The sequence below is a fragment of the Sarcophilus harrisii genome, chromosome 1, assembly GCF_902635505.1.
Source record: "Sarcophilus harrisii chromosome 1, mSarHar1.11, whole genome shotgun sequence".
Taxonomy (NCBI): Eukaryota; Metazoa; Chordata; class Mammalia; order Dasyuromorphia; family Dasyuridae; genus Sarcophilus; species Sarcophilus harrisii.
In genome coordinates, this window is record NC_045426.1 from 278,115,672 (window position 1) to 278,141,502 (window position 25,831).

Sequence of the window (25,831 nt, forward strand, 5' to 3'; positions counted from 1 at the left end):
GGGAAGGATACGGGGAAACAGTGTAGACAGATCACTGATCGCATCATTCCTTGGGAGAAGTGAAGTCTCTCCAGATCCTTGCAGGTTAATTCCTGGCGCCCAGATCACTTTTTATCTGCGGACGTGATTATTTTTCCCAAGAAAATGTAAGAGTCTCGAGAGCTGGCACTTCTTAGGGCTTTTTTTTGTCTCTGTTCTCTCCACCGGGTCAGGGAAACAGTAGGCGCCTAATCCTTGCCCGTTGAATGAACGGGGGACAAACTCTCTCAGTCCCCGAGGACAGGGTTCTTCCGGGGAAACTGAGTCAGGCCAGCGGGAGAAAGAAGACTCCCACGCGCGCGTGCACACGTTTCTCCGGGACAGTCCGAGGATGCAGAGAGGATGTGAGACTGAGACCGGTGGTTGCCGGGAGAGGGCCGGACTGAAACCTGGATAAGGCAGCGGGCTGTGTGTGTGTGTATCGCTAGGTGTTGTTATTACACACTTCCTGTGGTATATTTATGACCGCGGCGGCGATTTCCGGTAGCCGATACGAGCCACTTTTCTGTCGGTGCAGCGACTATCCTCCTCCTCCTCCTCTTTCTCTTTTTCCTTCCCTTCCTCCTCCTCCCCTCCCGCCTCCCCCCTCTATTCCAGCGGCCGCCGCGGCTGCCTCCTCCGTGCCCCGGAGCCGCCCCAGCGCAGGAGCCAGAGCCAGCGGCAGAGGCTGCAGCTCCGGAGCCCGGGCTGGGGCGGCGGGGCCGGCCACTGGCTCCCAGCGGAGGCGGAGGGGGAAGGAGGCAGTTCCCGGACCCCTTCCTCCCTCTCCCCTCTCTTCTGCCCGCGGGGCTCAGCCCCGAAGGGGCTCTCCTCCCCGTCTCCCTCTCCCGCGCGCACGCCCGCAGACCTAGCCCCCTCCCCGTCCCTCCGCGCCCGCCTGGCTGCCCCCGGGCGTTCCCCAGCGCCCGCGCTCCGGCCCGCGCTCCGCGTCCCGCATTCCTATGGACAAACACCTGCAGGTAGGTGGGTCCTCCGGGCGGGAAGGGGGAGACGCCGGCGGTGTGCGGGAGGGAGCAGCGCGGCGGCTGCGGCCGGGACAGCGTCCCTCCGGAGACCAGCGAGTGCGTCCCTGGGCTCTTTGTGTGGCGTGGGGGAGAGGTGGGCTGCCCGGGGCCGCGGGGCCGGCGACGGGGAGGGCGGTGCGGCTCCCTCGCTCTTCTGGGTCCTGCCCCTTCCCGAGGGCGGCGGGGGTTTGAATAAATGGGCTGAACCCGCCTATTGTCTCCGGTTCCTCGGGCTGGAGGCTGGAGTACCCAGGAGAGCCTTGCCAGCGCAGGTTGACGCTGAATAGGGTTTGCAAGGTTGGAAGTTGAGGACCCCAGGAGAGGAAGGCTCCGGAGCGGGAGTTGTTGTGGAGAGAATGCGCCTGGGGATCTGGACACCTTTTTCCCAAAGGGATACTCCCTCCAAGGCACTGAAACGTGTGTGTGTGTGTGTGTGTGTGTGTGTGTGTGTGTGTTTTGCTTTCCTACTCTTTCTCCTCCAACTGGAAGGGATGGGAGGGGGGAGTCTTCCTTATCCCTCTTGTAGCCTGCTAGTTTTTCCAAGGCTGTAATCCTGTCGGAGATGAAAAGCCGTTCTGGCCTGGTTGTTTGGACTAGTTTGTGTGTGTGTGTGTGTGTGTATTTGGGGTGCGTCCGTTTGTAAGTATGTGTATCTCTTCCCTGCCGCATTTATTGTTTCTAACGGAGGAGGAAAGGAAGGAGGAGGACGAAGAGGAGGAGGAGGACGCTCTGTTTTCCCCCTTTATCTGAGGCTGCGCATAGTGACTTCTGTTTGATATCAAATTCATCAAGAAATGTATTCCCCTGGGCAGAAGGAGGCTGGTTGACAGAAATCAAACCAAATATGCAAGAATTGATTTCAGGTTATTTTGGTTTCCGGAAGATGAGAATAGCTATGATTTTTAATTTGTCTTGTTTTAAAAGTAGAACAGTTTGTTTTTTGAAAAGCATAGCAATAAAGTTTTGCTTTTCTCTTAGTCCCATTAGGATAAGCAAAATAACAACTTCTACCTTTTTTAAATAAACCATTGATTTAAACAGTCCGCTTAGATAGAAGAGGCAGGGATGTATAGAGGTTAGGCCTTAAGATCAGAAACTGAGTTCAACTCTCATCTGTCACATACTGACTTATGTGACCCCGAGCAAATCCATTAACCTCTTGGCGGCTAAAGCTACTTTTTTTTTTTTTTTCCTTTTTAAAGGATTTTAAATTGCTACATGTTCAAAATGGGTCAGAATTTTCTTCACTTGGAATTCATCATACTAATGAAATGACAAGTCCAGAGTGTATTTAAAGATTTTTTGAATTTTATTCCTTTTTCTTCCATCCAGCTCATCCTTTCTCTTGGTATCATTTTCTTTTTACATCAATGTACATAGTAAATTCTTAATAAATATTATTGACTTCACAATAATGCCTCAAGTTATACAATATTTTAAGATTTATAAAATCTTCCTGGTATCATTTTCTTTTTACATGAATGTACATAGTAAATTCTTAATAAATATTATTGACTTCACAATAATGCCTCAAGTTATACAATATTTTAAGATTTATAAAATCTTCCATTTGTCTCTCAACAACCCTGTAGATAATGCAAGCCGATGTTATTTTCACTTATGAGTGAAACAGAGGCCTGGTTAAGTGACTTGCCAGTTGTCCACATGGCTAGGAGAATCAGGATTAAAGCTCAGGTCTCTGAATTTTATTCATCTCTAGTACTTTCTACTACATCATATGAACACTAGATGTTGGGATAGATATAGGTCATAATATATTTTTTAATATGCTTAAAGTAATGATTGAGTATTTAGTTTTAACAGCAAGATAATTGTCCTATGAACTATTGCAGAGATGTGCTTGTAGGATATTCAGAGTAATTCATTAAATTGAATGGAGAGAATCCATTTAAAAATTCAGGCTTTAAAATGCTTCTATAGTCTTTATCAGTACTTGAATCTCTTCACTTCTGGAGCTTAAGATAAAGTTCTCCTGTAATAGAAGAATTGGTGTTGGCTAAGTATTAAGCCTGTTAGTTAAACCTAAAAAACTAGGTAAATTGTTTTGTTTTATTTTTTTGTAAAATAAGCTCACGATGTATAATTGTAATTTTAATTGCCATATGCAAAACTGACAGGGTTTTCCACTAAGCCATAACCATCTAGAGTTGGAGGTGCAGAAAAAATGTTTTTAAATAGTACAATATTCTTTATATTTTCAGAAAGTAGAATTTTTTTCAGAAGATAATACTTCCTTAGATATTTAATGTTATTGCTTGTAATTTAAATGCATTTTACTTTAGTAACTAATGAAAATTGAGCTATCCAGAAAGATGATTGTTCTGAATTTCAAAAATAGTAATCTAAAGAGATCTGTTATCAGAGATAAAATTGCTAACTTTTTGCTGCCCTCCTGTTTGTTAATGTAATATTGCAGGATCACTATAATAATCACATGCTTAAAATAATATTAACAATAGTTAGCACTTATATATCATTTACCATGTACCAGACATTATTCTAAGCCTTTTGCAATTATTTGGTCCTCACAGCAACCTTAGAAAGTATATGCTACCCCCCATTTTAAAGAGGGGAATATTGAAGCAATCAGGTTAGATGTTTGAACTCTTGTCTTTCTGATTCCTGGCCCAGGGCTCTATCTCCTGGGCCACCTAGTTGCTAGTGTGATACAAAAAATATATTGTACTTTTTTGTGGTAGAATCATGTTTTTAAAAATTTTTTATTAATGCTTTTCAAAAAGTACCATTATTTCCTAAATAGAATTCCTCTCACAATAAAATAGAAAGGCATAATGAGTCATATACTAGATTTGATGTCAACAAGAGCTGGTTTCAAATCCTGTCTCTGAAATTTTCTTAGCTGTGTGATCAAACCTCTGTGCTTCAAGTTTGTCATCTATAAATTAAAGAAAATGACTGTTGTTCCTACTTAAAAGAGTTATGGTAGGGCTTAAATGAGATAATGTATATAAAATGCTTTACAAACTTTGTAGCACCATATAAATGTTAACAATTGTTACCCTATTATAGTTAAGCAAAACAATTGATAATATTGATTATGTGGGAGATGTAGGCCTCATTCCATCCCAGTTCTCACTATGTCTCTTCTGAAAGGAGAGAGATATATTTCATTAACAGATCTCTGGAGTCACAAACTTGTCCTTTCATTCTTTTCAGTCCTGATGTCTTTTAGAATTGTTTTCACTTGTTCAAGTTATTTTGATCATATCAGTTCTTAAAAGTCTTTCTAAGTTTCTCCAAATCCTTCATATTCAATATTTCTTAAATGTAATAGTTTGCCCATATTCACGTATTACAATAAAATAGGCACCCATCTCATTTCCAGTTTGCTACTGCAAAAGTATAGCAATACTTTCTGTCATTGATTTCCCTAGGAGTATACATCCCATAATAGAATAATTTGAATAATTCATAATAATTTCAAGATTCTTTAAATTAACTTATTTAAAGGTACATTGTAAAAATAAACATTATTGGTATTGAGGCCAGATATACCTCCCATTGTATATTAATAAATTGATTTTCTGGTTTATAAATGAGTGTCTCATACATCAGTCTTCCAGTACATGATCATCATTAGGGGAAATGACAAACGTGTTTCTAAAATATTCTACAGGTCGTGGTGGTGCTCCATTCCTGCCACCACAACTAAGATAGCACTAATTTTTAGTGGATCACATTACCCCATCTTACTCTCTTTTCCCCCCTTATTTCTCTTCTTCCTTTCTTTCTTTTTCTATTTCTTATTTTTTGTTAAGTTTTATCACATCAAATGAATATCATTCTGCTTTAGCATTTAGAAGGGTTGTTTGGTAAATGTGAGAAAATTGGGACATAATCAGTTATACTCCTCACATTTTGCACTTTAGGACAATACAATTTGATTCAAAAGACAAATAATACAAGTACCTCTTTAGAGATAATGCCTGGGCTTATTAGTAGTTTTTTAAAATTCTCATCCCCAGGTGCATAAAAAACTCTAAAAATGCATGGGAACCTTTAAAGTTGATGGCTGTTAAATTCAGTATATGTACAACAGAACTGGAAATTGCTTCCTTAGTGAAGTCTGGGTCAAAGTATCTTAAATCAACAGGCCCCACTACATTTGGGTTGAAAGGAGTCAGTCACTTGTGGCATAAATCATCCCTGTTTAGTGTGCTGAAGAAGACATGATTTTTTTATCCCAAGAAAGTCTGCTTTGGCCCACAAGTCTTTTTTTTTTTTTGGTCCTTTTGGGGAAGGCCATGAAGAGGTCACAGGCTGCCACTATCTTGCCTCCATAGATCTGGAGAGGCTTATGAAGAATGTTCTCATACATTTCAGAAACATCTCAGCTATAGGAACATGGCAAGTCACAGAGCATCTCATAATACCACCAATCTACTGTTTAATCATGAACTTTATGATTTTCTCAATACTTCAGGAGCCAAATACTCAGGGGTGCTACAGAAAGTGGATGTGATTTCTTCTGACTCTTTTCCTTCTTTACAAAGCCCCAAATCAGTTAACAAAATATGATCCTGGAAATCCAAGGGAATATTCTTAGGTTTCAGGTCTCTATAAATAATAGCACCAGCTACATCAGCAGCACAGAATTGAGCTCTGGGTTCTAGGAAACAGTGTGGCAAGTGTAAGAAGAGCTAGTGCATCACATCCTTTAGTAGTACATTGGGCTTTGCCATGATATGATTTTGCTCTTTCTTTTTCAAGATGGATTTCTTCTGTAAGACTTTTACAGCATAAAATCTCCCAACAGACTTGCATTTGCTGAAGAGAAAATTTCCATATCTGCCTTTTCCAAACATTTTCAGGAAGTTAAAGTCTGTTGGTCTGACATTTGGATTTTCTGATGGTCCCAAGTTGTTCTTTCCGTTGGGTTTTGAGTTCTGACAGATAGGACTTGCAGAAGGATCCATTATAATACAACAAATCTGTCAGGACTGTAGGCTCAAGATCTTCAGAATTCCCTGCCTGCCCTTCTCCAGCTCCTTTGATCTGAGTTCTTGCTTCTATGAAGGGACAATCAACCAACTTCATAAATTGTACTCACAGAGAAGAATTTTTGCTTTTTGTTCCCTTTTATATCTAAAAATGTATTTGCAACAGAGAAGTCCAAATAGGACATATTATTTGATCTGACTGTATTATCTGACTTCTGCTTAGATGTCCATAAGGAAGGCAGACAATGGAATTTGCTAAAGATTTAATATAAATTTTTGTAATTAAGACTCAAAACTCCCCAAGTTCCTTCTAGTGGCAAATACTAGAGCACATTTTTTTCTTACTCTTTATTCTTTCAACCTAGGCTTCTCAGTTTATCAGCTTTTTGAAATATATTGAGAAATTTGTACACAATAGTGATAATAAGATTTAACAGATATATTTTGTAATCTTAATAGTAACAGAATCTGCTCTGAATGGAAGATGCATCAGCATGCAAAGTAATATTTGAAATTTAAGAAATCTTTGGAAAGGGGCACCATTATTAATCTTTATTTGGCCTTACTGAGCACCTTGATGGTGTCATACAAACTATTTGGTTTTCCTAAATCTAATTAGCTAATTTAAAAGTGTTATCATATGCATTATTATGAAACAACTCTCATGGCACCTTTTTGTCTTTTGATTTCCCTTGACCAGCTGCTGTTTGTTAATTCAGCATGTAATTATTTCTCTTTGAGTTTGAATTTATTTTTTCTGCCCCTTTTTAATCTTATAGAAAATAAGTACTGTTCCCAGTAATCTACGGGACTTGTACAATGAGATTTTGTTTAATGTCTGAGTTTATGGTATATTAACTACACAGTGGCTCACTTTTTGGGAACAGTAATGGTGGCCATACTTACTAAGCTTTAAAATCAGTTGACTTTGTTGACATCTTTAATATTTGCTAATTATCAATGCAATATCGGTAAAGCCAATTTAAAATGTCTACTTCATGTTAACTGGATACTTTAAACAATCAACATTGCTGTTAATTTAAGCAAAAAAAAGTTAAAGGATAAAATAGTGTGGTATTTTCTTCATAGGGATTATAATTTAGGGATTTCATTTCCCCCTTCCCCCCACTATTTTATAAATGAGCATGACTTAAATAGGAAAGATGCCCTCAAAGGTTCCTACTGTTATGAATCTGAGAAGAGTGGGCAGTGACTTTCTTTGTGATCTTTATTTTACACTGGTTTAAGGAGAGTGTAGCACTTAAACAATTGCTCTGAAATGATTCATATAAAAAATACAGAGTTCAGTCTTGGATTAGTATTCAGCTACCAGATGTGTGAATTGGCTTCAGAGAAGTGTTTCCTCTTAAATGTTGTCATTTTGTTGCTCCCCCTTCCCCCAGCCTTTAAAAAAAAAAAATAAAATAGAGGAGCTGAAGGCTGGAGAGCAGCCATTTATTTTAAACAGATTTTTTTTTTTGACAGTTCATGTTTGTAAAGAAACCTGTTTGAAATATTTACATAATACAGAAGTCTGTGATGACTGGAAGTTTTTTCCATTAAAAAAAATCCATAGGCCTATAGAGATTAATTTTCATACAGGTACTTCTTGACCTTGGTTCTGATTTGTTGATTTATGACCTTTCTTTAGTAGCATGATTGGAAAACACTTTTGCAAGACTGAAATCAAAATCTACAATCTACCAATGCTCTAGTTGGTTTCCTAGGTAACAAATCTTCTGCAGAAATTTCATAATGAGGCCCTGGGTTGGTTAGTTATAGTGAAAATTTGGTGCTTTGATAAGGCTGAGTATCCAATTTAAATAAGAGGTCAAGAAATGAAAAGGATTGAAAAATGTACATTTTACAGTCTTTAAATCTGATGTGTGGGAAGTTTAGCATAAGTGCATCACAGAAAGGAAAAATATATAAATGTTCAAGTCATTTAGTATGAAAAGTGTATTTAAACAACTAGAAAAAATATTTTCTCTAATACATCAGCAATCCTTCTATTAACATAGAAGATCATAGACTTTGAGCTACAAGGGATCTTAGAGGTCATTTAGTCCAACCATCTTCCTCCATACCTTCTCCGCCCCTCAGTGGTATTGCTTAAGATATTCTTAGAGACATTCCAGGTTTCCTAGCAGTTTTACAATCTTCTTAAAAGTAGCAAACCAATCTGCTGATTGTAGTACTTGTGATAAACTGATAATACTCCTCATCATTTGTGAAAAATCATTTTTTTTTAACAGTGCCATTCTCATAAAGGAGCTTGTTTTCTAAGTATTCTGTTAATTGAAATTATCATTCTGTGGTGACCCTGCTACAATTGTACTAATATATTACTATCCTTATTGATGACATGTTGTGCAAAGTGTTCTCTCTTATGTAAGGACCAGTTTTTGCAGTAGTGAACAACTCCTTGGCCTTGTTTGTTGATTTTCCTCCAACTCTGCTTGAATTCATTTCTTGGTGCCATAGAATTTCTATTAAAGGCAGAAGGATACTGCTGGTCCAGGAGTCAGGATGATTTGAGTTCAGATTTTGCTTCATACACTTCCTAGGTGGGCAATCACTTAACCTCTGTCTCAGTTTTGTCATCCATGAAATGGGGAGAACAGTGCTTATCTTGCAGAATTGTTGTGAGCCTGAAGTAAAATAAACTTGATAATATGTTTTGCAAACATTAAACAGTTTATGAATGTGAGCTATTTTTACGTTCAACTTTAGTTTTGTTTCAGTTTGATCAATATTTATTTGATGCCTACAGCATGCAAAGGCATTGTGCTAGGTTCTGGGAACACAGATGAACAGGGTTCCCTCCCTTTATGGATTAGCAGGTATATGAAGTGTACAAAAATAATTGAAACAATTAGAATAAAAGGTAAGTACAATGGTAACATAATTGGAGAGACAAGGTAATTGAGTCATAGGAACAGGAAGGTAGCAGCTGTTGCCAAGAGCTCTAGTCAGTACAACAGCTTCTTTTACTAGGAGACAGCTTAAAGAAAGTAGATAAAATCAAGGAGTTTGTTCCTCGGGATTGGTATTAAGGCTTCTCCATTACAAGGAAGAAAGAGGGAAAGTAGTCCAGGTAACCAGACAGACAATGCTAATTTACAAAGAGGTCTCACCTGCTTCTTTTGCTCTCCCTCTTACACATATTGTTCAGCCAATATAATGGACCAGCCCAAACACCTGCTCTGAAGTCTAGTTTTTATTTTCTGTCTAAGACGGTCGTAAACACATAAGGAAAGATAAACAGAAAGAGGAGGGATCACTAGGGAGGGAAGCAGAATGGAGTCATAGAGGAGAGTGGCACTAAAGTTTGCTCCTTGAAAGAAAGAAAACTATTTTAACAGATAAACATACAGAAGGAATGTCTCCCAGGCATTCCCATAAATTCAAAGGAGGTGCACCATGTTCTTTTGATGCTTAATAAATGAATGTTGATTGATTAATTTAAAAAAATGTAAGAGTTGTAGAAGGGCCTGAATTTGATGGGAGAACAAGAGTGAAGAGATTAGTTTGGCTGGAATGCAGGGTGTCTAAGTAAAAATAGTAGCAAATAATAAAGGAGAGTGGTGTTACAGCTAAATAATGGAGGGCTTTATGCTTGGTTAGCATGTTTGTATTTATTTGTTAGGCAAAGGGAAGCCATTGAAAGTTTTTAAGAATTAATTAATCATATCTCTGCATTAAAATGATTATTTTGGAAGCCATAGAAAAGATGGATTTGAGCAGGAAGAACAGAAGGTCATAATTATAATTCAGAGGAGAAGTAATTAGATAGTCAGTCAATAAGCATTTATTAAGTACCTATTGTATGCTAGGATCTGAACGAGGCAGGATCATTATTAGGAGTTGAAAGATGCAGATCAATTGGAGAGGTATAAAACTGACAAAAATAATAGTGATAATAATCCACAACTTTGGAGAATTTTTAAAGATTACAAAGTACTTTACAATGTTTTATATAGAGTTCATAGAAGGAGAGATTGGTTGTGTGGTATATTGGATGAAGAACTGGCTTCTAATCTAGGAAGAATCTGTTTTGATTTGGTACCTATTGGCCATTTCAATCTAGGTAAGTCATGGTAATCTCTTGGTGCTCCAGGCAACTAAGACTATAAAATAAAAGACAAAGAATAGACCTTCTTTGACAGAAGAAGTTCCTTACCAAGAGCTCCCTCTCTACCAGTGAAATCATAGATCCGGTGTCTATCTTTTTGTATGCTTTATATAAAGAACATTAAGTTTACAAAGCAATAACCCAGCAAGGTATTATACCAATTTTATAAATGAGGAAATAGACTCATAGAGCTTAGGCAATTTACCTATAATACATAGCTGCCAAGTGTGAGAATTGAAACCCAACTTCCGCATATCAAAACCTGTGTTCTTACTACTCAATGATCTTCCTGATCACTGATTAGATTGGGATAAATTGGGAGAGATGAGTAAAATGAAGTGAAGAGTTAAGGTATTGAAGTTGAGGGAAAATGATGGTGCCATCACTTGTTAAAGAAATTAGGAAAAAGGACAAGTTTAAAGGGAAGTTTGTGCTATGTTGAGTTTGATGTGCTGGATGAGACATTCAGATATTTAATGGATAATAGAAGCTGAAAGCCTGAATCTCTGAAGATTGGAACTGCAAATATAAGTGTGGAGGTCACCTGAGTAGAGTAAATAAATGAAGCCATGGGTAGGGATGAGATGGCAAAAGGACAGTTTACAGTGGGAGAAAAGAGAGAGTGAGCTGAAGACAGGGCCATTGGAGACATCCACCCTTAGGAAGTCAAGGAAAAAAATGATGAACCTAAAAATGATGACTATCAGGAAGGAAAACAAGGGGAGAATAGAGAAAAGCTAAGAAGGAAAGATGTTCAATAGTGATAAGATCTACACAAAGGTTAAAGAAGGATGATACCTAAGAAAAAGCCACATTGGACTTGGCAGGAACATAGTGATAACAAATTGATTAAAACATATTATGGTGCATTGTATTCTCTGGAAAATCTTCAGATAGAACAAACATACATAATGGTAGCATTCCAAATGTATACCTTCTACTTGTGGTAAAGGAAGTTAGCAGGAAGTCAGAAGAAGTTATAACACCTCTGGATAGGTGTATCATCAAGAGGATACCAGAAAGTTGTAGTCTTCTAAAAGTGAGATTCTTTTCTAGTATTCTGTCATTCTCCATTTACTACATTACTCTTTAGTAGTACTCTAGTAATCTTTAGAATATAATTGCTAGCATTTAGATATTGCTCTCTCACTCAACATATTTAAAATTGAACTCCTAAATTCTTCCCTTTTCTTAATTTCCCTGTTACTGTCCATGGCTCATAACCTAGGGGTTGACCTTGATTCCTTACTTGCTCTCTCTCTTTCACTGATCCCTCTCCACTCATATCTAATCAATTGTCAAAGATTGTAGATTCTAGCTTTGTAACATCTCTCGAATATGTCCTCTTTTCTGACTGCCACTACCCTGATGAAATCCATCCTTCTCTCCCTTCTGGACTATTATAGTAGCCTGCTGGTTGGTCTGCTTGCCACAAGTCTTTCCCCACTCCAGTTCATTCTCCATTTAATAGTCAAAATGATTTTTCTAAAGTGCAGGTCTGACTATGTCATTCTCCCATCCCTGTTTAGTAAACTTCAATGTCTCTCTGTTACTTCCAGGATCAAATAGATCTTGTTTGAAGTCTCTGTTTGGCATTAAAATCCATAACTTGCCTTTCCCCTCCAACTTACCCAGTCTCTTCCATCTTATACTTTGTCATACATATGTTTAATGATACTATTACATTGACTTTCTTGATGTTCCTCAAACAAGACATATTGCATTATCTCATTCCAAGAATTCTTGCCAATTATATGCTGTGAAGACCAAGTTAGCACCCTGGATGCCTTAGAATCAACCGGAATCAGGATAAGCAAAAGTCCTTGGTCTTTATTCTTGGTCTTCAGGGGTAGAAGTGAAGGGGATGGACGCAAGTTCTCCATGACCTCCCTTCTCCTCATCTACCGCCAAAGTGACTCTAGCTTATCTTACTCCACCCCCCAATCCCTCCTACAATTCTCTGTATACACCAAAAGATCAAGCCTGCGCAGAATAGTGGGAAGAGCCCTTTTCCAAGCATATGCTAATAGAGTATGTCCAATAAATAATTAGCCTTAAGTGCTTGGTTGTCTGATTCCAGTGCAGCTACTCAGAGTTTCAGCCCTTTACAATATGCCATGTCTGAAATTTCTCCCTCCTTATTTCTGCCTCCTGGCTTCTTTCAAATCCCAGCTAAATTTCTACCTTCCAAAAGAAGCCTTTCCTGATCCCTCTTAATGCCAATGCTTTCTTTCTGAAGATCATCTCCAATTTATACTGAATACAGACTGTATATAGTTATTTGCATGTTTTCTCCTCAATTAGATTCTCAATTTCTTGAAGTCAGGGACTGTCTTTTAACTTTCTTTACATTTCCAGCATTTAACACAATCCCTGGAAAATCTGGAAGAAAAAAATTTCTTCAGATTTATTTATAGGTCATTGGTAATAGCTGATCTACTTTCATGCCCACTAATGGTTAGTCTTTTTTTATTTTCCTTTTTTTGCAAGGCAATTGGGGTTAAATAACTTGCCCAGAGTCACACAGCTAATAAGTGTAAAGTGTTTGAAGCTGGATTTGAACTCAGGTTCTTCTGACTTCAGGGATTCTATCCACTGTGTCATCTAGCTGACCCTAGTGGTGAGTCTTAAAGAAGACTGATTTTGGGTCCAATATATTGGGTTCAATATATTCCAGTAACTGGATTACTGCCAAAAAAAAAAGTCTCTTAGATGGGCTCCCTGTTGCTAATCTCTTGCCCAATGAATGTATTTTATAGCTACCTTTATGTTTTGTTGTTGTTTGGTCGTTTTCAGTTGTGCCTTAATTTTTATGACTCCATTTGAGATTTTCTTGGCAAAGATACTGGAGGGATTTGTCATTTCCTTCTCCAGTCTTTTTACAGATGAGGAAACCAAGGCAAACAGAATGAAATGGCTTGCCCAAGGCCACACAGCAAGTGTGAAGGCCAGCTTTGAACTCAGGAAATGGTCTTTCAGACGAACATTCTGTGTTGCTCCATCTAACTAACCTAACTTGTGCTTAAAAACAAAACAAAACAAAACTTAACTACTTTGCTTCAGAAGTTACAGTTTGTCCTATTTTAAATGTATCTAATCAAGATCAAACTTTTCACTTTGGCCTTAAAAGTGGTAGTTACCTTAATGATTTTACTTTGCCTTTTCAGTTGCTGAGCAAATTTTTTTTGGGGGGGAATCCTGACTAGCTACTGTTAATAAATAAGCCTACACATGATATGGACAAGCAAGAAAACTGAAGTTTATTTATTTCCTCAAGAGTATGACACATCCCCCGATAGTTGATAGAAACCTGCATCTGATAATCTGGCAGGTGACATTTCTATAACAAAAAAAAAGATATGTTCCTTTGAGCAGTTTGTTTTGTATCATTCACAGAGCAAGTAAATGGGAACCAGTCTTATTGCAACAAAAGAGGAGGCTTAAATTATTACTGAGAAGAGATTTCATCCTTTTTAGCATAACCATTTACACTAGACCAAAGAAAACAGTGCCTTCTTTATTTAGGCAACAGGATAAAGAAAAGGGGACAACTTCTTTGAACTCTTAAAATCCTCTGAATTTCCTTTTGTAGAATGATTAGCAGGAAGAGAAATATTGAGACAGTTTGTCTTAAGAGACCACTTTTAGCTCTTAAAATCCTCTTTCGACACTTATCTAGTTTTATCTTATATTTCCTAACAAGTACCTCCTACTTGTCAGACCACATTTCTCCTTCTGAAAACATCACACTTTTTCTCATTGGTCCTCCTTAAAAATAAAAATCTGATTTTTTTCCCCCAAGGACCCTCTCAATTCATACTTCTAGGAAGCTTTTTTGCATATCGATTATTCCCCTTTGGGTATTTCCACAATGAACTCTTTGTAGCATACATTTTGGAGTTCTTATGCATATGAATTTTCCTCTGATAAGATTATAATCTCCTTGAAGAAAGGAACTTTATTATATCTTTCTTTGTTCCACAAGGTGGTAATATTTGAATTAAATCAGGTCTCTAAAATTATATTTGAAACTCTGCTGAGGCAGCTATGTATTAGCTAGTGTGAAAATTATTAAAATAGATGGGTTAATTAATATCAAAGTTGGTTTAAAATTTGAGAGAAACTTCTGAATTGATTCTTTCAATTCAAATTAACTTTTTTGATAGACACAAACCAGTTTTAAGTATTTTTTTTTTTTTTTTTTTAGTATCTGTGAGTCTAGCATGGGCAATTTGCTGATTCTTAAGAGTGGAAGGATGATGATAGATGTTCCCATCTCATGATAAGAGTTCCCTGTACCTGATGAAATCACAGATTTGCTCCCCTCTTAAAAAGATATTTTGATGGTATTAATAACTAAAAATATGTGTAAAGTGACTTTCAAGGTAAGATTTGCATCTACTGTTTCATTTTATTTACATGTGTAAATTTATTAAGATTTAATTGAAACATACCCTGTCTCTTGGCTCATTCTTTCCATTCTTTGTTTTAAGTAACTTTTCTTTCCTGCATCTGTAATTTTATTTAATTTCTTCTTGATTTGCATAAGATTTTAAGTAGCAAGTTGAGAAAACTCCAAATGGGGTGTTGAATAAGACTGAAAAGCAACAACAAGAACTAGGTTTCATAGTAGCATCTTGACTTGCTTTTTATCTTTCATATCTGGAGTCAATAAGTCTCAAGATAAAAAGTTATTGTTCCTAAATATGATTTTTAAAAAATCTTTATTTTGGGATAAATATTGTTTTTGGAGGGAATAAAATTATAAATTATAATGTCAGTGAAAAAGTGTGATTCGATTTTAAAAGCAATATGTACAAACATCCTTTAAAGCAATCTATTGCCTTAAATGAATTACAGCTATATCTTCAATGCATTTGGTAAAATACTATTATGGAGCAGTATTACTTTCTATGGGAATAGCTATTCCCCATTTGGCTATGGGTTAGCCAAATGATGATTTCAGGAGTTTCTGTAAGATGGTATTTGGTTGTATAATAAATTAATTAATAAATATTATGTGCTGACTGTGTATCAAGTATTTTATGCTAGACCCTGAGGGTTAAAAAAAACCAGAGGGTACCGTCATGGAGTTTACATTTTATCTAGGAAATAACATGTACATGTCTAAGTAAATACATAAATATATACAAGGTAAATTAAAGGAAGAAGAAGAGGCAGTTGCAGTTGGGAGAGGAGGAAAATAGGAAAGGTTGTTGTTATTTAGTCTTTTTTTTCAATTATGTCCTATTCTTTGTGGCCCCATTTGGGAGTTTTTATTGGCAAAAATCCTGGAATGGTTTGCCATTTCTTTCTCTAATTCATTTTACAGATGACAAAACTGAGGCAAATAGATCTCACTCAGGGTCACACAGCTAGTGTTTGAGGTCAGATTTGAATTTTACAAGATAAGTATTCCTAACTTCAGACTAAGCATTCTATCCATTCTGCCACCTAACTGCTGTGTGTGTGTGTGTTTGTGTGTGCATGCACGTGTGTGTATACATGCACATGTGTGAATATATGTGGTAAAACCTAAAGAAATGAAAAAATTGAAAGTCAGCTTACTAAATTCAAGATGTGGTAAAAATAGGGGTTATTATTTTATTTAAAATATTCAGCCCATCCTAAGGGTCCCTTATATTTTTTGTTTGTAAGTATTTTGAAAATACATAAGTTTTTATTATTTTGTTCTAGAAGAAATCTGAATGTTAGTTGGATCAAATTTTGTTCTCTCTCCTCTCCCATGCTTTAATGTTTGAAAATTCAGGTTCTTTCTCTCTACTACAATATTTTTCCCAAGAAAATCCCTTGGATAGTATGGTCTACAAGATCATGAAGAGTCAGATATGACTGAACTACAATAGTACACATACACACGTATACATATGAGTATGTGTGTGTGTGTATGTTTACATGTATATAGTGATACATTCAGTATGGGCATCCCTATCTAGGATTTAACTTGCTTCTAAAGCCAGTTATTATAACATGGCATTTTCTGTGACCAGCATTTATTTTGAAAAGAATATGATAAAAAGCACTATCAGAATTTAGATGAATAAGTTGGTTTTGTCTTAGACTTTGTATTGAGATGAATAGTAATACCTTTAAAAAAGCACCTTTACCACACAATAAAATTTTTTAAAAAAGTTTAAATTTAATTAACAAAGTACAGTTAATATTTTAACTAGTGGGGTTTAGAGACATTCCATCTGGAAAGGAAAACATAGACTTAAGAAATACAATCAAAGTAATCAGAGAGATTGCTTTTCTGAATCTAGAGACGCTATCCACTAATGTTCTCTTTTTCATTCCCAGGCTTGTGCCAGTTTATTAGACTAAGCCCAGCTAATGTTGATAGAATCTAGAAATGAAAGGGAAATAAAAGATAATTTATTCTTACTGAAAGAAGACACTTCAGGGAAGTTAAATGATTTGACCAAGATCATACAGCTACCAAATGACAGAGCCAAGACTTGAAAGCTGGTGCTCTGAATTCAAATTACAACATGCTGAATCCTGCATTTAAATCTTAGGGGAATCTATATAGTGTTTTTAGTCATTAGAGGGTTGAAAATTCAACCCTGATCCTATCAGATTGGGTTTGTATTAACTGTGCATTTTTGTGGCATTAAAAATTAAGCATTTCTTTGAGCTTTAGATAGTTATTGTAGTCAAACATTTGTCTGACATTTCTGAACATATTTGATTGGTGTTTTCTAAAAGGTATAATGTGGTAATCCTGAGGTAACTCCACTTATATCTATCTATTTGGATATCAGTCAAAGTTTCCATACCTGAATATAATACTTATATTACATTAATCTGCTGGATTGTGTTGCTTTTGATAATTGCACTCTAGTAAGTGACATTTTTCTCCTTGATGACTGTTCCTTAATGGCTTTAAATAAGGATTAATATAGTGAGCATCTGTGTTTCCAATGGAAAATTACTGTTTTGAGGACGGTAAGAGAGAGCATGAATATTCCTCTGGTATTTTTCCATCAGAAATCTACTTCATTGGTTGAGTCTCATAAATGCATTGGTAGTATGCACTTGGTTAAATAATTCACTCTGAAGCATAGCCCACTCAGATCAGGTCATGGAAAAGTAAACCCTGACTACTAGTGCATTCACAAAGGCTGTCTGGCAAGGAAAAATTAAAAAGCCTAAGTTCTTTTCCTCATCTCTATTGGAATAATGAGGCAGAATTCATTATGTCAAGCCCTGCAAAGAAGTGTATGCTAAAGCTGCTACATATGATGAAGGCACATTGTTGGAACGAAGAAAAAAGATAATTTGCATGGAAGATGGTTATTCAACAGGGCCTTAATTTACAAGAAACATTCCACAATTTAATTGAGCACTTTTAAATACACTGCATCTGCTTTAATAGGCTGCATTTGCTACTTGCATATGTATAGTGTCATCAGGGTAGTTAAAATTTGATTCAGTCTAGCTAGAAGCCGAGGTGAAATAACAGCTCAAAGCCATGTCATAAAGATATACATTATTAAACGTCTGAGAGTTGTTTTGGACATCAAACAGTTTCCCGTTGGCTGGTTAATACCATAAAACAGACTGTCTCTTATTTTTCCCCCTTTCCTATCAGATTCCCCAAGCCATTTTCTCTCTGATATTTGGCCTTGCTAGCCACTAGTTAAGCTGTACTGCTATATTTGCTCAATTCAAATTTTTATAAGCAATTCAGCTGCGTGTCACTTGTGCTAAATGAACAAACGTAGCCTTCATCTATAGTCAATAAGAGAGCTAAATTCAGTAATATAGAAAGAAGGCATTGCCAAATTGAATACTTTAATAATAAAATTGAATCAGTATGGCTTTGAAATGACCAGAGAATGGATGGAGGAAAGAAGGATAAAGTAAATATATCTTACTAATTATAATATATGCATATAATTACATCATAATAATTCTAATATTACATATTAGAATAATTATACATGCAATTTATAATTACATATGAAATATGTATTTTTATATAGTTACAGAAACTAAATCTTTCACATCTCTATGCATGATATGAAATATTTACTTTAAAATAAGGAGAAAATGGACACTGAGATTGAATAGCGAATGCTTAGTTATACTATCCCTTATGTCTCAGAGGGCCATCTCACAAGAGACTTCTTATCTCCAATGGTCATTGTTAACTGAGAATGAGCCTGGGCTTCCGCAGCAGATCTCTATGGCAGTGCAGCAGGGCAACTAATAATAAAATGAGCCAAGGACTGGTCCATCTCTCCTTGCTCTCCTAGCAGGTTCCTAGCCATGAACCTGCTTAGACTGTCCCTAAAGACTTGGTCCTACCATTTAAATCTTTAGAGATGAGAATTATCTCCAAGGTTGTTATCTTATTCTTATTCTGCTTATTACAAGATAAGACTATTGTAATACCACCAAAATAAACAAGTTTACCTATCTATATTAAAAAATAAAATAAGGAAGAGATTTATAATATGGCAATAATTGTCAAAGGAGGGAGACCATGGTTTCTCTATCCCTGGAATATTTTAAAATAAATAGATAAATGCCTATCATGATGTTGAAGAGATTCAAGGTAAAAAGGCTGGACTAGAGTTAATAAGCAAATAAATTGACAGTCTCTTCATCTCAAGGAGTTTACAGTCTTGTGGGTTGGAAGAGATGTGTATATAAATAAATATGTATAGAGCTAACTACAATAAAAATCTATAATGTAAATTTAGTGCATTGGAGAGATTAGGAAAAAATAGATTAATTCTATTTAAAGGAATCAGGTAGTATGTTGTAGTGGAAAGAATTCAGGAGAGATGGGTTCTTAAGCACTTACTGCCTACAGGATCATAAGTGGAGTCAGTCAATAAAGAAGCATTTAAGCACCTACTGTGGGTCAGGCCCTGGGCTAAGTGCTGGGCATACAAAGGCAAATAAACATAAGAAAACAAAAACCAAAAGAGCTCATGGTCTCTTGAGAGAGACAACGTGCAAATTAGTTATGCTGGAGTATAAATTGGAGATAATAAAGTGAGGGAAGGTACTAACATTAAGGGAGATTAAGAGTTTAGACGAGAATCAAAGGAAGTCAAGAAAGCCAGGAGATGGAGATGAAGAGGGAAATGTCTGGCGTTGGGAGATGGGATATTTTATGAGAGCAGCAGCAGCAAAGAGGTCAGTATCACTAGTTGGGTTGTAAGGTTGTGAGGGGAGAAGTCTTCATGAGAGGACTTGGAAGAGTAAGAGAGAGCCACACCATGAAACTCAGTTTCCTCACCATAAAATCAAGATAGTAGACTATAGCCTTTACCTTCCAAAGTTGTTGAGTTATTGTATGTAAAGTGCTAAATAAATGTTAGCAATTATTATTATCAAGGAATCATTTGACAGGAAAGGGATACTTCAGCTAAGACTTGGAAGAAGAAAAAGAATACAACAATGAGAGATGTGGTGTTTATGTGTAATGTGATGTGGGATGATCTTTACAAATGTACAAAGGTAGGAGTAGATAGAATAAGAAATGAGGATAGGAGATTAGTTCCCAGCTTCTTAAACCCCATATGGGGTCTTGTAGCTGAATGTGAAGGTTATGAGATTATAATGTATTATTAGAAGATGTTTGATTTCAATACCTATTTTTAGGTCACATAAAAATTCCTCAGACAAAAAGATAAATATAATAAGAGTTTGGGATAATGTGGTTAGCAGTGAATAGAAAGGAGGCTAGATGAATGAAAATAATGATTGGAAAAAGTTTAAGATGTATAGGAGTCCATCTGAATATGTTCAAATTGTATCTTGCTCTGTCCCTCTTACAACCTCCACTGAATGAAGTTCCCTATATGGGCCACCAAAGTGTTGAGGTTATGGGGTGCAGACCAGAATGATGGGATTCAGTCACCAAATGATGGGGTATGGAGGTGATACCTTAAAAGTATTTTGAGGTTAAGGGCTAGTGTCTTGAGTTGTTGCAAAAGAATTTGTAGGCTTAGACATTCTCCAAATCAAGGGGCAAAGATTTTATCATGCTTGCTAAAAGAGGGCTAAATCCTTAAAGGTTTTTAGTAAGGAAAGAGGTTTTAGCAATTAACAAAAGAAAGACAAGTTCCTTAGAAGTAACCAGGAGGAAGATGCTATAAAGGGGCAAATGAGGTGAAAATATAGCATGGCAGGCCAACCCTTAAAAGGAGTTTAGCCCCTTAAAAGGAGTTTAGCTATAACTAGGAGTATGTCATTGACTAGGGGACTAAATTCATAGAGAAGTTTAGCAAGGATCTAGAGTGTAGATAATTCTTTTATAGGAGAAATATAACCTATGGGGTTTGACACATCATAATCTGGCTTTCTGATTGGATGTGGTAAAGGTGGGATTTCTAGAGACCTCCACCTGGGGTAGGACTGTAATCAAAAATCCATTTGATAAGCTGAGATGATCCCATCAGTGCCCTTCTATGTTTGCCCAAGGGAGTAGCTAGACTTCCACATTGGCTTTCTCTGCCAATGTCTACCTGTCTACCCACGACCTCATCATCCTCACCTCTTCTAGTTGCTGTAGCAAGTCTGTAAGTAGCCAATATAAATTACCAAGGACAGGAAAGATTGTAAAGAAGATTCTAGAACTTACAGCTTGTCCCATAGATCAAAGGAACATAATAGTTACTTGCAAGCTGTGTCATATATTAACTCAGGATTGCATCCTGAGATTATGTGTGAAATCAGAAGACAACTAGGTGTGGCTATAAGAGCCCTTTGGTATTGTTAACTGCTTATAGTCTATAAGCCTCAGATAAACATCCACAGTAAGAACACCAAATGTTGCTGATAACTTTGAGTTGATATGGATAAGTTAATGAACTAATTCCAAGACTACATAGATGAGAGTTAGTCTGTCCACCATCAAAACCTTATTATAAAATGATACTCCAAACTCCTGCACTCCAAGAACTCTTTTTTTTAATTAAAGATTTTTATTTTCAAAATATATTCATGGATAATTTTCAACATTCACCCTTGTGTTCTAAATTTTTTCCCTCCATTCCCCCACCCCCCTTCTAGATGGCAAGTAATCCAATATATGTTAAACATGTGCAATTCTTCTACACATATTTCCACAAATATCATGCTGCACAAGAAAAATCAGATCAAAAAGGAAAAAAATGAGAAAGAAAACAAAATGCAAGCAAACAACAACAAAAAGAGTGAAAATACTATGCTGTGATCCACCCTCAATTTCTACAGTCCTCTCTCTGGATGCAGATGGCTCTCTTCATCACAAGACCATTGGAACTGGCCTGAATCATCTCATTGTTGACGAGAGCCATGTCCATCAAAATTTATCATCATATGATTTTGCTGTCATATATAATGTTATCTCCTGATTCTGCTCATTTCACTTAGCATCAGTTCATGTAATTCTGAGAACTCTTTGATTTCCATCTGGGAACATGCTACAGAGTGCTTCCAACTCTAATCCAGGTTTATATAAGTGACTTTGTTTCTTTCCCATTATCCCTACCTTTCTTCACATCCTATTCCCCATTTCCAGGTGCCTACCTCTGTACATCCCACCTCTACTCTGTGTCATTTGTCTGTACTGTTCTATTTGCCCCTCTACCTTCTTTGTCTTATTAAAATGTGATGGAAGTAATATTCCCTGTTGCCATTGTGGTTTTTCCCAATGACTACTCAAAGAACAGGTATGTTTGCCCCCATTTAATAATTCCACAAATTAATTAGCAATTCATTAGAATATAGGTAAAGTATATAAAAAGCAAGACAAGAAAGATAATTTGGAACTAGATTCTTAGTGGATAGACATAAACTTTAGTTTGTATTCATTTGGCAACAAGGAGCCATTGAAATTTTGAATAGGAAAATAACAGGGTCAGAACTATGCATTAGGAAGATTATTTTGGCAGCTGTGTGAAGGATAAATTAGGAGAAAGGCTAAAGGCAGATAAACCAGTAAGGAAGCCATAACAATAATCCAGATAAAGATAATAAGAGTTTAGGATGAGGTGGGTGGCAGTGAGTAGAAAGGAGGAGAGTTGGCTGAGAATAATATTGCTGAGGTGGAACTGACAGGACTTATTAGATTGGATGGGAGGAGTCTAGAGTGTGTGCGACAGGGGTCACAGATGACTCCAAGGTTTTAAATTTGGATATCTAGGAGATTGGTGGTACCATCAACGGAAGTCATAAAATTAAGAGAAAAAGATAGTTCCAGGGAGAAGGTGATAAATTCAGTTTTGTACATACTGAGTGTATGACACCCAGTAGCACATTTAGGAAAAGATGAGTAGCAGCCAGTAGAAAATGTGAGACTTGAACTTATGAAAGAGTGTTGGGCTTGGGAGTCAGGAAAACCCAAGCTCAGATTTGTTCACAGACACTGACCCTGGGCAAGTCACTTATCCTATGTTTACCTCAGTTTTCTCTTCTGTAAAATGAGAATAATAACAATAGCTAATTCTCGGAGTTGTTGTGAAGAGCAGAGTGCCTGACACATAGTAGATACTTAATATTTATTTCCTTCTTCTGATGAAAAATAGACTTTCACAAGTCTTACTAAGTTTGCACATGAGTGCAAGTTTAGTCCTGTGATGGATGATATGTCTATTGTCCAAGGACCAAGCCAGCTTAATTTGGGCATGTGATCACCAAGCTGACAGCAGGTGATAAATTTTTGGTGACAGCAATACTCAAAAGCTTTCTACTATGTCCCTGAGGGGTTATGATCTGTATCAAAAGAACACTCAGATAAAATCACAGAGAAGTCCTGTAGTATTTGCAGCAACCAAGTACTTATTAAGTCTTTCCCACAGAAACTCAGTTAAAGGGTGTCTATCATTACATTCCCCCTTTATCTTCTGATGTATTTGTGTTATAGAAATTATATACTCAAAATCAAGTATGTAAAGACTATATAAGACAAATTCCTATCTTCATCTTCCATCTTCATATAATTTTGATGCCTGGGCAATGGGTTAATTCATAGTTTTTCTTTTCTGAAATGTCTTCCTGTATAGAAAACACTGTCTGGCCAGGCCTAGCTTACAAGCTTACATTTCATACCTAATTTCCTCTTCTCATTTCTACTCACACTGAACTTCTCATACATATACCAATGTTTATGGTGCTGATACCCTGGGAATAATTAAAATAAAACAAAACTTAGGAATTTTTCTAGAATTTAAGGGTTGAGAAATGGAAGAGAAAAAGGAGTTGTAAAAAGTGAGAAATCAAGAATACATATGTGTGTGTGTGTGTGTGTATACACACATGCACAGAGAGCATGCTATGATGAATGTGAGATGTTTCCTTAATTATCTTCAGTTTGCCAGTACTCTGTCCCTTACACCCATTTTATTTCATATAATACCAAGAACATGCAATGTAGCAAGCAGTTAATGAGGAAAGAGATCCAAAATTCAAACAAAAAGAACAAAAATTTCTCTCTGATATCTATGGTTGCTCCAAGAAAACCACAAATGAGAAAAGTTGGGTAGCAAATGAACCTTTTTTGGATCAGCTTCTAAAGAAGTCTCTGGATGCCTATCAAATACTTCTGAAAGAAGCCCTTATAAATTTAACAACCTTAGCTGAGGGGTCTTTCATCATATAATTTCAGTAAAAATCAGCAAGAATTACTGAGTAACAAAATGAGTGCTCTGAGGAATACATTCCATGGCTTTCTTATGTTAAATAAAATTACAGGTGATTGATTTATATATACTTTTAAAAAATTAATAGTCTTAATACATCTATCATTTATGTTTGGTTAAATAGTTATTTGCATGTGATGTCTGTGGATCTTAAAGTTGACCCACCTGGCCCTTGGAAAATAACATCAACTTGTATTGTAACATTACATTTGTGGGAATTTTGCAATTAAATCAACATTTTATCTTACAATTTTATTTTAGTAAGGTGAACTTTACACTATGGCTGAAAATTACTTATTATTACTTATTATTAAATATCCTTATTATGTCATGTAGTAATTTGCATTGATCTTAAAATCATACACATTTTATTTCCAAATAAAACTGTCATTTGAAGTTGTTTAGATTGATATGTCTGTGTTTATGCTAATTATAATTACATGGTCACATTTGATTTATTTTTATACTGAATTAAATTCCCTTGTATATCTTGGTTCTTATGTTGGCACCCTAATTGATTTTCACTTTTTTCTTCTCATTTTGAGAACATTTCCATAGTTGTTCTCAGAGTTGGAGTATGGTGTAGTATGGAACAATATGGTCCACATCAGATTGAGTACAGTGGATGAAGATTGGAGTCTTAGCTCTATACCTGACTTGCTTTTTAAAATTGTTAAGTACCAATCTATCTATTTTGTAGATAGGTGGTGTTTTGGTAGTTGTTAGATTGTTGCTGCTTCACTCAACCTTATCCTATGGTTTAGGTGAGGTACATAAAAAGTGGTTCTTTCTTAACTTATGCCATATATCTAGATTTCATATGTTCTTGTCACCTGATAAATATTACTAAATCAAAGCCATACCATTAATTTCTTCCTCTAAACTACTTTTTGAACAAGTCATGCTTCTAACACTTTGAACTTTGTTTTTTAAAGTACATTTTATTATTTATTTTTAGCATTTAAAAGAATTTTGAATTCCAGATTTTACCCCAACAACTGAGAAGACAGTGTAATATCAATTATACATATGAAATCATGGAAAATATATTTCCATGTTAACCATATAACAAAACAAGACAAAGGAAGCAAAAATTATACTTCAGTTTGCACTGAGTTTAAAAATTTTCTCTAAAGCTGGATAGTATTTTTTTACCTTGAGTTCTTTGGAACTGTCTTGGGTCATCGTATTGATCAGAGTAGTCAAGTGTTTCAGTGTTGATCATCATTAAAGCATTGCTATTCTCATGCACAATGAACTTCCAGTTTTTCTCTTTTCACTTTCTATAAGTTCATATAGATCTTGCTATGTTTTTCTAAAACCATCTCTCTCCTTGTCATTTCTTATAGCATAATAGTAGTCCATTACAAGCATATACCATGATTTGTTCAGCCATTCCGCAATTGATGAGCATTCCCTCAGCTTCTAAATCTTTGCCACTGTTATAAATATTTATCTTTGGCAGAGAAAAATGCCATTTTGAAAAATATTTCATTGTCTAAGATAACTTTTAACAAAACATTTTTTCTCTGATTATTTCTTTTAATTAGGTCTATTTTTGCTTTTTTTTTTTTTTTTTAAGTCTGCTGCGATCATTATTTCTACCTCTGCCATTATTACTTTTCTTGAGTTCTGTGTTTGGAGATCAAATTTAGCTCTGGCCTTTTTATAAGAAATAAATGAAAGTCACCTGTCCATCTTCTTCCCTGAAAGATAATGTTCAATTTTGCTGGATAGTTGATACTTGGCTGTAATCCAAGTCCCTTTGCCTTTCAGAATATCAGATTCCAGGCCCTTTGATCCTTAAAGATGGAAGTTGTTAGGTCCTGAGTAATCCTGATTGTGTCTCCTGGATATTTCTTTCTGGCTGCTTACAACATTTTCTTCTTGATCCAATAATTCTGAAATTTAGCTATGATATTTCCTGGAGTTTTCATTTTGGATTTCTTTCAGTAGGTGATTGATGAATTCTTTCAATGGTTATTTTGCCCTCGGTTCTAGGACATC

General features: G+C 36.2%; 1 protein-coding gene and 1 pseudogene across 2 annotated transcripts in view; one reads left to right on the forward strand and one right to left on the reverse strand.

The window, feature by feature from the left end:
• Window positions 1-390: 390 nt before the first annotated feature.
• The window catches only part of KIAA1958 (KIAA1958 ortholog), a 219,045-nt gene continuing 193,604 nt past the window's right edge, over window positions 391-25,831 (forward strand). Inside the window, exon 1 of one of the 2 annotated variants that reach the window (XM_031942980.1) lies at window positions 391-998. The gene's annotated coding sequence lies outside the window, so the exon portion shown is untranslated. The remainder of the gene's footprint in view (window positions 999-25,831) is intronic. The other variant, XM_031942977.1, reaches the window with a different exon arrangement.
• On the reverse strand, window positions 4,971-6,039 carry LOC100923231 (annotated as a pseudogene).